The sequence below is a fragment of the Podarcis liolepis genome, assembly GCF_965112155.1.
Source record: "Podarcis liolepis genome assembly, chromosome: 7".
Lineage (NCBI taxonomy): Eukaryota > Metazoa > Chordata > Lepidosauria > Squamata > Lacertidae > Podarcis > Podarcis liolepis.
Genome location: NC_139561.1, coordinates 91,076,430 through 91,088,826, shown reverse-complemented (window position 1 = coordinate 91,088,826; position 12,397 = coordinate 91,076,430).

Sequence of the window (12,397 nt, the reverse complement as noted above, 5' to 3'; positions counted from 1 at the left end):
GTACCTACAGGACCGCCTCTCCTGGTATGCCCTGCGGAAGACCTTAAGGTCCACAAATGACAACATTTTGGAGGTCCCAGGTTGCAAGGTGGTTAGGTTGGTCTCAACTATGGCCAGGGCCTTTTCAGTACTGGCCCCAACTTGGTGGAACGCTCTGTCACAAGAGACTAGGGCTCTGCGGGACTTGACATCTTTCCGCAGGGTCTGCGTGACAGAGCTGTTCTGCCTGGCCTTTGGTTTGGACTCATTCTGACCCTTATGTCTCCCTCCCCTTATGGCTTTGACTTTTAAAATGAGGCCGCATTTTAAATTGAATTTTAACCTGTATTTTAAATTGTTTCTTTTTCTTTTTCTCTTACTATGTTTTTACTGAAATTTTATTGGTGTTAGCCGCCCTGAGCCTGGCTCTGGCCGGGGAGGGCGGGGTATAAATAAAATTTATTTTTATTATTATTATTATCAGGGTCCCACGATCTACCAGGATCAGCCGGGGATTTACTGGTAGATCGCGATCTACTGGTTGGACATGCCTGGGCTAGGCTGTCCCCCCCCCCTTATCATTTAAAATGTAGTCTTAGCAAGATTGCAGTGGAAACACTGCTAAGTGCTTGAGGCTTCTTGCTTGCACAATCCCCGGTCTGCCTTTAATAATATTTGGAGCGGATTAAGACAGAACTTTGACAGCCCAGACTAGACTCAGCCAAGCACTGTGTACAGTGTGGAAGCCTGAGAGGCTGGCTGCCTCCGCATGCGATCTATGCATGACTCCATAAAAAGTGAGGTCTGTCCCGCTTCCCTCATTATCCCATTAACTAACCCTGGACACGGGTGGCGCTGTGGGTTAAACCACAGAGCCTAGGGCTTGCCGATCAGAAGGTCGGGGGTTCGAATCCCCGCGACGGGGTGAGCTCCTGTTGCTCAGTCCCTGCTCCTGCCAACCTAGCAGTTGAAAGCATGTCAAGTGCAAGTAGATAAATAGGTACCACTACGGTGGGAAGGTAAACGGCATTTCCATGCGCTGCTCTGGTTTGCCAGAAGCGGCTTAGTCATGCTGGCCACATGACCCAGAAGCTGTACGCAGACTCCCTTGGCCAATAAAGCAAGATGAGCACCGCAACCCCAGAGTCGGCCACGACTGGACCTAATGGTCAGGGGTCCCTTTACCTTAACCCTGAATAGGTATGTTCTCCTTCCACCAAGTACCAGCTCCTGGAAACAGCAGGAGGGGAGAGTTGTTCTCGTGCGCATGCTCTGTTTGTGATTTACTGGCACAGGGAAACAAAGGAGTGGAAGATTGGACAGATTAACGAAAGGACTTATTCATGGAGTGCATAACCTGCAGAACTCCCTCCCACAGGATGGCTTACGGATGCCAATACGGATGGCTTTAAAAGAGGGTTAGTTAGTCAAATTGGTGGAGGATAATATGGATGGCTACTAGCCAAGACGCCTAATCTCTGCCTCCACAGCTGGAGGAGGCAGCGATGCAAGAAAATGCAGGAGGGGAGAGTTGCTCTCAGGTTATGTTTGTGGGTTTTCCATAATGGGCATCAGTTTGGCTACTTTGGGGACAGATCTCTGGGCTAGGTGGTCGACTGGCCTGATCCAGAAGTCCTCATATTCTTACTGGATACCGAAGACTTTTTTATTTCCAGCAGGCTTTTTAAAAAAAAACCTAAATTGCCTATTATTATTCAAATTTGTATATCTATTTGATTCATAACTCACTTCCTTCAAGGAATCTTGAATCGATTTGCAATCTAGTAGAAATGTATGTTAAATCGATGGCAGCCTATGCCCTTTTAACATGTGGAATGTTTCTTGGGGGGGGGGGAGGTTATTGGGTTGTTGTTTTTATTTTGATTACATATTTTGTGCTTTTATATTTTGATTTTGTTCTGTGAACTGCCCTGAGACCTCTGGGTATAGGGTGGTATATAGATTCAATAAATAAAAAATGAATGCTTAAAGTCAATTTGGAAACAAAACGGAAAACAATTACATAGAAAGCAACAACCCATTCCTTTGTTGTTGTTGTTGTTTAGTTGTTTAGTCGTCCGACTCTTCGTGACCCCCTGGACCAGAGCATGCCAGGCACTCCTGTCTTCCGCTGTTTGGTCAAACTCATGCTGGTAGCTTCATGAACATTATCCAACCATCTTGTCCTCTGTCGTCCCCTTCTCCTTGTGCCCTCCATCTTTCCCAACATCAGGGTCTTTTCCAGGGAGTCTTCTCTTCTCATGAGGTGGCCAAAGTATTGGAGCCTCAGCTTCAGGATCTGTCCTTCCAGTGAGCACTCAGGGCTGATTTCCCTAAGAATGGATAGGTTTGTTCTTCTTGCAGTCCATGGGACTCTCAAGAGTCTCCTCCAGCACCATAATTCAAAAGCATCAATTCTTTGGCGATCAGCCTTCTTTACGGTCCAGCTCTCACTTCCACACATCACTACTGGGAAAACCAGAGCTTTTACTATACGGACCTTTGTTGGCAAGGTGATGTCTCTGCTTTTTAAGATGCTGTCTAGGTTTGTCATTGCTTTTCTCCCAAGAAGCAGGCGTCTTTTAATTTTGTGTCTGCTGTCAGCATCTGCAGCGATCATGGAGCCCAAGAAAGTAAAATCTCTCCTACATTTATAAAAACTAAGTCTTTCAGTGCAGCTGCACCAAACTTCGGAACTCCCTGCCTATTGACACCAGGCAGCTGTCTTCGCTGTCTTCCTCTTGGCATCTGCGAAGAAACTTTTGGTTTTGAGAGGCGTATGTGGATGCATGTTTTAACCTGTCCTTAGCTGAATGTCGATTTGAATTTTCAAATTTCCCCCTTGCTGATTATTTCATTGTTTCATCCTTTTTGTAATCTGCTTTAAGTTTCTTAAATCAAGCAGTGTGTAGATTGTGTGAAACGAAATAAAGTCGTATATAACATCGCTTTCAAATTCAACACGAATATTATAAGCCGCCCTGAGCGGTGTGTTTACACTAGAAGGGCGGGGTATAAACACTCTTAAACAAATGAAATAAGCTGAAATTAAAGGTTCTCTAGGGTGGCTATAAACCTGCAAGCCTGGATCTGCTCTGCTTGATCCGGCGAGGCGACTCTTGTGTTCTCGATGGGCGTGAACCGAGAAGGAAACGGGTGGGCACCCTGCCAGGCTCATGCCAACAAGGCTGGGACAAAGGGATGGGAAACGGAGTCCAGATCCGGAACCGCAGTTCCTGGTCTGAGCAGCAAAGCCTCTTCCACTGGCTTTGTTCGTGCCCCTCATTTGGGTGGCAGTGGAAGGGGCACGCCGGACTTGGCGCCCAGATTGTTCTGATGGCCTTTTTCTCCAGGCATAAGGGGGAGAAACCCACTGGAGTAGCACCCAAAACCATTCATCAAATGCACTGAGCGCCATTCAGTGCTTGCTGGTTCCTAGAAATCCAAAAGGAGCAGCAGCGTGGCAATGTGGTCAGAGAGGGTCTAAGGTCAGCGTGGACAGATTTGAAGAACGAAAGGCAAACCGCCTCTCAGTTAAGCTCCCTTTGTTGCTGTTAATTGCCTGGGTGCATGAGGAATTCATTCCTCCTGGCAGCTGGCTACTAGAGTGGTACCTCGGGTTAAGAACTTAATTCGGTCTGGAGGCCCGTTCTTAACCTGAAACTGTTCTTAACCTGAAGCACCACTTTAGCTAATGGGGCCTCCTGCTGCCGCCGCACCGCCGGAGCACAATTTCTGTTCTCATCCTGAAGCAAAGTTCTTAAGCCGAGGTACTATTTCTGGATTAAGGTAAAGGTAAAGGGACCCCTGACCATTAGCTCCAGTTGTGGCTGACTCTGGGGTTGTGGCACTCATCTTGCTTTATTGGCCGAGGAAGCCGGCGTACAGCTTCTGGGTCATGTGGCCAGCATGACCAAGCCGCTTCTGGCGAACCAGAAACAGATGAGCACCAGAACCAGATGAGCACCGCAACCCCAGAGTCGGCCATGACTGCACCTAACGGTCAGGGGTCCCTTTACCTTTACCTAAAAACAGATTAAGACTTGCATCAACTAAGCATCTGGCTAGGCTTGTCTAAACAAAAATGTTTTTAGCAGTTGCCGAAAAGTGTACCGCAAAGGTACCTGCTTGATGTCAATAGTCAGGGAGTTCCAAAGTGCAGGATCGAGTTCTTACAAATGTGGAACCAGGATTATGTGGCCCCTGTTGCAGTGCCAATTCCCCCGATCGAAGTGGCCAAATGGGCATATATGGGATAAGGTGATTTCACAGGTGAACTGGTCCCAAGTTGTTAAGGGCTATTTATATACAAAGAGCAACGCCTTGAACTTGACCCTGTAGAAAATCAGCAACCATTGCAGATCTCTGAACTCAGGCATTACATGCTGACAAGGCGTCTCTCCTGCCAGCAATTGTTCTTCAGCATTCTTCACAGACTGCAGCTTCTGGAGGGAAGCCTCGCAGAGAGCACCTTGCAGGAATCCAGTCTTGAAGTAACTGGTGCATAAACACTACTCTGGCTAGGCTTTCTTGGTCCAGGAATGGCTGTAGCTGTTGAACCAATTGCAGTTGATTAAAGATGTAAATCAGAGCTTTCCAGTATACCTGAAGGAGCGTCTCCACCCCCATCGTTCTGCCCAGACACTGAGGTCCAGCGTCGAGGGCCTCTGGCAGTTCCCTCGTTGCAAGAAGCCAAGGTACAAGGAACCAGGCACAGGGCCTTCTCGGTAGTGGCACCTGCCCTGTGGAACGCCCTCCCACCAGATGTCAAAGAGAAGAACAACTACCAGATTTTTAGAAGACATCTGAAGGCAGCCCTCTTTAGGGAAGCTTTTAATGTTTAACAGACTACTGTATTTTAATACTTTGTTGGAAGCCGCCCAGAGTGGCTGGGGAAACCCAGCCAGATGGGCGGGGTATAAATAATAAATTCTATTCTGTTCTATTCTATTTCCAAATTCATTAGTGTGTCGGCTGCAGTGTGTAGGTGCGTTCCTCGATATGTGTCCGTATCTCTCTTAAGGGGTTAGTTTAACCTTCGGTAGGCTAGTGAAACTGAATTACTGTGTCACAAAATGATGCACGTCTAAAAAAGTGTGTCACCAAGATGAAAAGTTTGGAAAGATGAAGCAATACTGAATTCCCTGTTGCGGAGGAATGTCTCTTGCTCCAGTTTGCGCTGGGCGTGAGTTTCTCTTTAGAGGCAAGAAGGAACCTCCTGACTCGGTTGGCTGTTTGCATTCCTCTGGGTAAGGCTCATAACCACAACGCAAAAGGCTTTCTCGCCGCTGCCACAAACTGATCTTCCCGGGGACACTGACCAGCAGGCGAGACAAATAATGACAAGGTGGAGCCTGGCCTGGCCATTTCTGCCTGGGTACCAAATATAGACCCCGCCAGCCTGCCCCACCAGCAATCAGACAAGACCCTGGCGAGGCTTGGCTATTCTGAGTAGCTGGTTTTCACCCCCTGCTTTGCCCCACTGTGCCACCCCCTGTCTGTCTGCCCACTGCTGCTGCCATCTCATTGCTGTCTGATCCCCCCGCCCCGCCCAAGCCGAGGGACGGTGACTAGACAGAGGGGCTGCCCCCTTTCCCAACAAAGTCCCTTCCTCCCGTGGGGAAGCCTAAGTGAGGAAGGGCCACCATAGCTCCGTGGCCCCTACTTCACATGCTGAATGCCCCGGGTTCAAGCCCCAGTGGCAACTCCAGACGCAGCTGCAAATTTAGGGGTTCTGGGTTACTCCATTGGGAAGCAAATATGGCCTGTGGTTCATCACTAGCCCAACGGTACAGGGCAGGACAGAACTACTTCCTCTAGATACGGCCTCTCCCGGTCTGCCCCACGGAGGACCTTAAGGTCCATAAATAGCAACACCCTAGAGGTCCCGGGCCCTAAGGAAGTCAGATTAGCCTCACGCAGAGCCAGGGCCTTTTCAGTGATGGCTCCGGCCTGGTGGAACGCTCTGTCTCATGAGACCAGGGCCCTGCAGGATCTGATTTCTTTCCACAGGGCCTGTAAGACAGAGTTGTTCCGCCTAGCCTTCGGCTTGGAATCAACTTGATCCCCTTCCCCTTTTTCCTTTTTCCTTTCTCCTTCTGTGATGGAACTCCTATTTGGGGACTTCCCTGGCTTTTTTCTGGCCCACGTAGGACCAGTCTGGATAGTTAGCCTTGGTGAAGACTTGACGTTTTCATCCCCAAAGAGGTTTTTGAGTTTCTGCTGAAATGAGGCTGCATTTTAATGTTGTATTTTAATCTTGTTTTTTAAGTTGTATTTCAATCAATTGTTTTATATCTGGTGTTAGCCACCCTGAGCCCAGTCTTGGCTGGGGAGGGCGGGGTATGAATAAAATTTATTATTATTATTAGATATAATCGCCATCTTCAAATATCTGAAGGACTGTCACATGGAAGAAGGAGCAAGTTCATTTTCTGTTGCTCTGGAGGGTAGGGCCCAAACCAGTGTCTTCAAACAGCAAGAAGATAGATCCCGTCTAAACCTTAGGAAGGGTGTTCTGAGGGTGAGAGCTGTTTGGTGGTGGGACGGAATCGCTCGGAAGACGGAGGGCATAGCCAGTCAGAGAGGGGTTTTTTGTTGTTGTTTGTTTGTTTGTTTGTTTGTTTGTTTGTTTTAACCAGTGAAGGCGGTGAAGGTCCTGTGTGAGTGTCTGGAGGCGGTTGGAGGATGGATGGCGGCTAACAGATTGAGGCTGAATCCTGACAAGACAGAAGTACAGTGGTACCTCGGGTTACATACGCTTCAGGTTACATGCGCTTCAGGTTACAGACTCCGCTAACCCAGAAATAGTGCTTCAGGTTAAGGACTTTGCTTCAGGATGAGAACAGAAATCGTGCTCCGACGGTGCGGCAGCAGCAGCAGGAGGCTCCATTAGCTAAAGTGCTGCTTCAGGTTAAGAACAGTTTCAGGTTAAGTACGGACCTCTGGAACGAATTAAGTACTTAACCTGAGGGACCACTGTACTGTTTTGGGGGGTATGGAGGACTCCCTGGTCCTGAATGGGGCAACTGTGCCCTGAAGGACCAGGTGTGCAGACGGAGTCATTTTGGACTCATAGCTGTCCATGGAGGCGCAGGTCAGTTCTGTGTCCAGGGTGGCTGTCTCCCAGCTCCATCTGGTATGCAGGATGAGACCCTCCCTGCCCACAGACTGTCTCGTCAGAGTGGTGCATGCTCTGGTTATCTCCCGCTTGGACTACTGCAATGCGCTCTAGGTGGGGCTACCTTTGAAGGTGACCCAGAAACTACAACTAATCCAGAATGCGGCAGCTAGACTGGTGACTGGGAGCGGCCCCTGAGACCACATAACACCGGTCCTGAGATATCTGCATTGGCTCCCAGTACATTTCTGAGCACAATTCAAAGTTTTGGTGCTGACCTTTAAAGCCCTAAACGGCCTTGGTCCTGTATACCTGAAGGAGCGTCTCCACCCCCATCGTTCTGCCCGGACACTGAGGTCCAGCTCAGAGGGTCTTCTGGCGGTTCCCTCCCTGCGAGGAGTGAGGTTACAGGGAACCAGGCAGAGGGCCTTCTCGGTAGTGGTGCCCGCCCTGTGGAATGCCCTCCCATCAGATGTCAAGGAAATAAGCAGCTATCTTATCTTTAAAAGACATCTGAAGGCAGCCCTGTTTAGGGAACTTTTTAATATTTAATGCTGTATTGTTTTTAACACTCGATTGGGAGCCGCCCAGAGTAGCTGGGGAAACTCAGCCACATAAATAATTTATTATTATTATTATTATTATTATTATTATTATTATTATTATTAAATATGTAGGGGTGGGTCGAGGGGGTAATTGGTTTGTTCTTGTTCTTATTATATATTTTGTGGTTTTTTATCTTGTATTTTTGTTTTGAACCACCCTTTGATCTACGACTGGAGGGCAGTATACTATCATCATCATCATCATCATCATCATCATCATATCTAGTGGTTCTCAAAGGGGTGGCACTACCCCCTGGGGGGGTGGGATTACCGGGGGGGGGCACTAAGAGGCAAGGGGAAAGCAAAGGGGTGCTGAAGGTATAAACGGCTGCCAGACTCTGAAAAGCTGCTATCCCTGCGTCAAGTCCCTCCCTTTTGTTAATTAAACTAGTTTTAATTGGGTTTGGAATAAATGTGCAATTACCGTATTTTTCCGTGGATAAGGCTAGGTTTCCCCCTAAAAAATAATGTCCAAAATTTGGGGGCATCTTATACACGGGGGCCATTCCCCCCCCACATTTTCTTAACTCGGAGTCCCCAAAATAGGGGTCGTCTTATACATGGGAGCGTTTTATAGATGGACAAATACGGTAACTATCGTTGTTTTCAATTAATTTTTGTGATCTTCTATAGGGGATCGTGCAAATCGCTATTCTGAACAATGCTTTTTATGGGGGGGGCACTGGGGTGGATGAGTTTATGGAACCGAGCATGGCAGTAAGGTAAAGGTAAAGGGACCCCTGACCGTTAGGTCCAGTTGTGGCCAACTCTGGGGTTGCGGTGCTCATCTCGCTTTACTGGCCGTGGCAGCCGGCGTACAGCTTCTGGGTCATGTGGCCAGCATGACTAATCCGCTTCTGGAGAACCAGAGCAGCACATGGAAATGCCGTTTACCTTCCCGCCAGAGTGGTACCTATTTATCTACTTGCACTTTGACGTGCTTTCGAACTGCTAGGTTGGCAGGAGCAGGGACCGAGCAACGGGAGCTCACCCCATTGCGGGGATTCGAACCGCCGACCTTCTGATCGGCAAGTCCTAGGCTCTGTGGTTTAACCCACAGCGTCACCTGTGTCCCTGAGGGGGGCAGTGGCTCCCCCAAATTTGGGAAACGTGGCTCTCAAATTTTCCTTCCACTGCACCCCTACAGAAAGCAGGGTGGAGGGGGTCAAATCCAGACCTCCTGCTCTCTGAATCTACTCACCCCCCCCTTTCCTAGGAGATATATTTTGCTTAGTCATAAATAGCTGCCTTCCCTTCGCAGGGAGGCCTTACTCAACACCCCCAGAACGTGGAGGGGCCATTTCAACCCAGCAAAGCCTATTTCTGTGTCTGCTGCTGAGTCACCCTCCTTATGATGCACGAAGAGAAAGAGAAAGGAGAACGGATCGCGCCCCTTTGGAAGGGAGAAGCCTCGTTAGGAAACCTCAGCCCTTCAGACAGATCCAGAGGTGGTCAGTGATTCAGATCCAGGATCCGGGGGATGGATCGGGTCGGCTGGACAGGGGAGACGGACACCAGAGACATTTCTGGCTGTCTGGCCGGAGAGGGAGGGAAGGAGGTGGAATCCTGCGACGTGTCTGACACAGCACTTTGATGTCACCGGCCAAGAACGCTGCAGCCATTCCTGGGCTCTGAGTCACGCTTTGGGGGCCGAGCCTCCAATTGGGCGCTTTCGCCGGCTGCTGACACAGGCGCCTCGCCATTGCTCCGTTCGTTCATTCATTCATTCATTCATTCATCCTTCCAGCTGTTAAGGCTTACGTTGTAACTCAATGAGGAAAGCTGGGGAAAGCAGAAAGTGGGCTTTCCCCCCCCAAGGCGTGCATTTATTTCTCAACAGGGAAAGCAGGGGTTAATTGGGGGGTCAGGGTGGTGGGAAGAAGCCCCGCCCGCGGTTTTTGTCTCTAGGCAGTGAGGTGCAATGGTCAGAGCAAGAAGAGAGCCACGTGGCCAGCTTTCTTCTTTCCTAAATATTTTAAGAAATTCATTTTATGTGTATAAAAACTAGGAGAGCAGCCGTAGAGACGGATGAAAATTCAAAAAGGAACACCTCTAATTATTCACTATTCCACCCCACCCCACCCCACGACAGCCATGTTCCAGATCGAGCGGTTCCCAACGCCCCCAGTGTAAGATTTGGGGCTGTTTCCCATTGAGACGCAATTACACATGGATGCTTTAGTTGAGATTCCGGCGTTGCAGTGGGTTGGACTAGATAAGCCTTGGGGTTCCCTTCCATCTCTACAGTAAGGTAAAGGTAAAGGGACCCCTGAGCATTAGGTCCAGTCGTGACTGACTCTGGGGTTGCGGTGCTCATCTCGCTTTATTGGCCGAGGGAGCCGGCGTACAGCTTCCGGGTCATGTGGCCAGCAGGACTAAGCCACTTCTGGCGAACCAGAGCAGCGCACTGAAATGCCGTTTACCTTCCCACTGGAGTGGTACCTATTTATCTACTTGCACTTTGACGTGCTTTCGAACTGCTAGGTTGGCAGGAGCAGGGACCGAGCAATGGGAGCTCACCCCGTCGCGGGGATTCGAACCGCCGACCTTCTGATTGGCAAGTCCTAGGCTCTGTGGTTTAACCCACAATGATATTGCTGGACTGCGACTCCCATCCTCGCTGGATTTGATGGGCGATTTGATGGGAGTTCAGCAGCTTCTCGGAGGGTCTCCCATCTCGGAGACCCCCCACAGCACCACCCGCGTCCCTTATCTCAACAGTACTGTGGTACTATTTCCGTATCCTATATCAGACCAGTTCTTATGACAATACAACTATGTTGATATCGTCTAAAATATTCAGTGACATTATAGGCCAGGTTTTCTGAGAAAGGAGCGGATTTCCATACCCCAACCACCCACCCTGAGGATGAAAATGGGGTGGTGGGAGTGTCTGTTTTTATGGGGTGTTCTGGGAGAGGGTGCTTGGAGCTGAACCTCGGTTCTGTACTTTGAGAGACTACAAGAGCATCCCCCTTCAGCACCCACCCCAACAAAATATTTGAGCGCACCCCCCATTCAATGGGCATTGCCATTCAAGTGGTGTTTGTGTGCACAGTGTCTTGTGATCGATTATGCAGGGTGGGGCTTACCTGTCCTCCCCCCCAAAAAAAATATTTAATTCAAGTTAGCACCCCTGTGCAAGAGGAAATGTGGGCTGAGACTTTCAGGAGGCAGGTTGCCTGGGCCCTCCCCTCCCCTCTCTGAATGCCACCCCCAGGTTCTAGCTCTTGGAAGAATTTGGTATCAGCTGCCAGGGAGGAACAAGAGGAGGGGGCAACTGACTTAGAATCATAGAGCTGGGAGGTACCCAGCGGTCATCTAGACCAACCCCCTTGACTCCTGCTTTGCTGGCTTCCCATTGGGGCATCTACCTGGACAGCGGGGGTAGCAGGGGGCTGGACTGGATGGACCTCTGATGGGATCTGGGCTTCCTTAAGTCTTCTCTGGGCTTCCTTTCTATGGCCACAAAGATTAATGGGGATCTTTGTGACCAAAGGGACCTTATTTAGCGGCGCAGGCTCATGAACATCACTCTTAGAGATCAAGCTGTAACTTGTGAAACTTAAGCCACCAGTTAGACCTGGAATGGTGGCCCTAGGAAAGAGTGCCTATAAGCATGGACAGAGTGCTTTTCTCTTCGTCACAGGAGCAGGCACATGCATACACAAACTCTCTCATCCCATTCATCAAGATCTGTGGAAGGTTCTCTGTTTTTCCTTGTGGTTAAATGTGGGGAGGCACCACCACCCAGAATGCCAGAAGAAAATTTCCCTTGCACACGTTTTGTTTTCATTGCGTTTTTAATGAAGCGTTTAAAACTAACTAGCAGCAGGGAATTCTTCAGGGGCAAGTTCCTGCCTGTGAGCTTACAACCGAAAAATCTGCATTTCAAAGGGCAAAGAGTTTAAATAAACAAATATATATTTAAAAAAACCTCAGTGCAATACTTTGCATGTTTACTCAGAAAGAAATCCCAGAGTTATATATCCCTCGCAAGGTACGTTTGGGAATGCAGACTTAAGATGTGCTTTTGAAAGCAAAGACATTAAGACAAATTAGTGATGCTCCGATTGTGGCAACGCCCTTGCTGCTTGGCTCTCACTCCAAAACTGAACGAAAGCAGCCTTCACCCACCTGGTGTGCCATCCAGGTGTTGGAAACTACAACTCCCATCAGCCCCAGCCACCACCGAATTAAGGAATGGCTCCCAGCCTTGAAACATATGGAGCGGGACAAAGGCCTTGTTCCCCTTCACCACTCAGTTTAGAAAAGAAACAATTGCTCCTTTGGCAGGCAGGCTGAGATGTAAATTTGATAGATACTCTTTTGGACTGCTCAGAACAAGGGCCACCAACGTGGTGCCCTCCACGTGCTGGCGACTAGGAGGCCCATGTTGTTGTTTAGTCGTTTAGTCGTGTCCGACTGTTTGTGACCCCCTGGACCAGAGCACGCCAGGCCCTCCTGTCTTCCACTGCCTCCCGCAGTTGGGTCAGACTCATGCTGGTAGCTTCAAGAACACTGTCCCACCATCTCGTCCTCTGTCGTCCCCTTCTCCTTGTGCCCTCCATCTTTCCCAACATCAGAGTCTTTTCCAGGGAGTCTTCTCTTCTCCTGAGGTGGCCAAAGTCTTGGAGTCTCAGCTCCAGGATCTGTCCTTCCAGTGAGCACTCAGGGCTGATTTCCTTCAGAA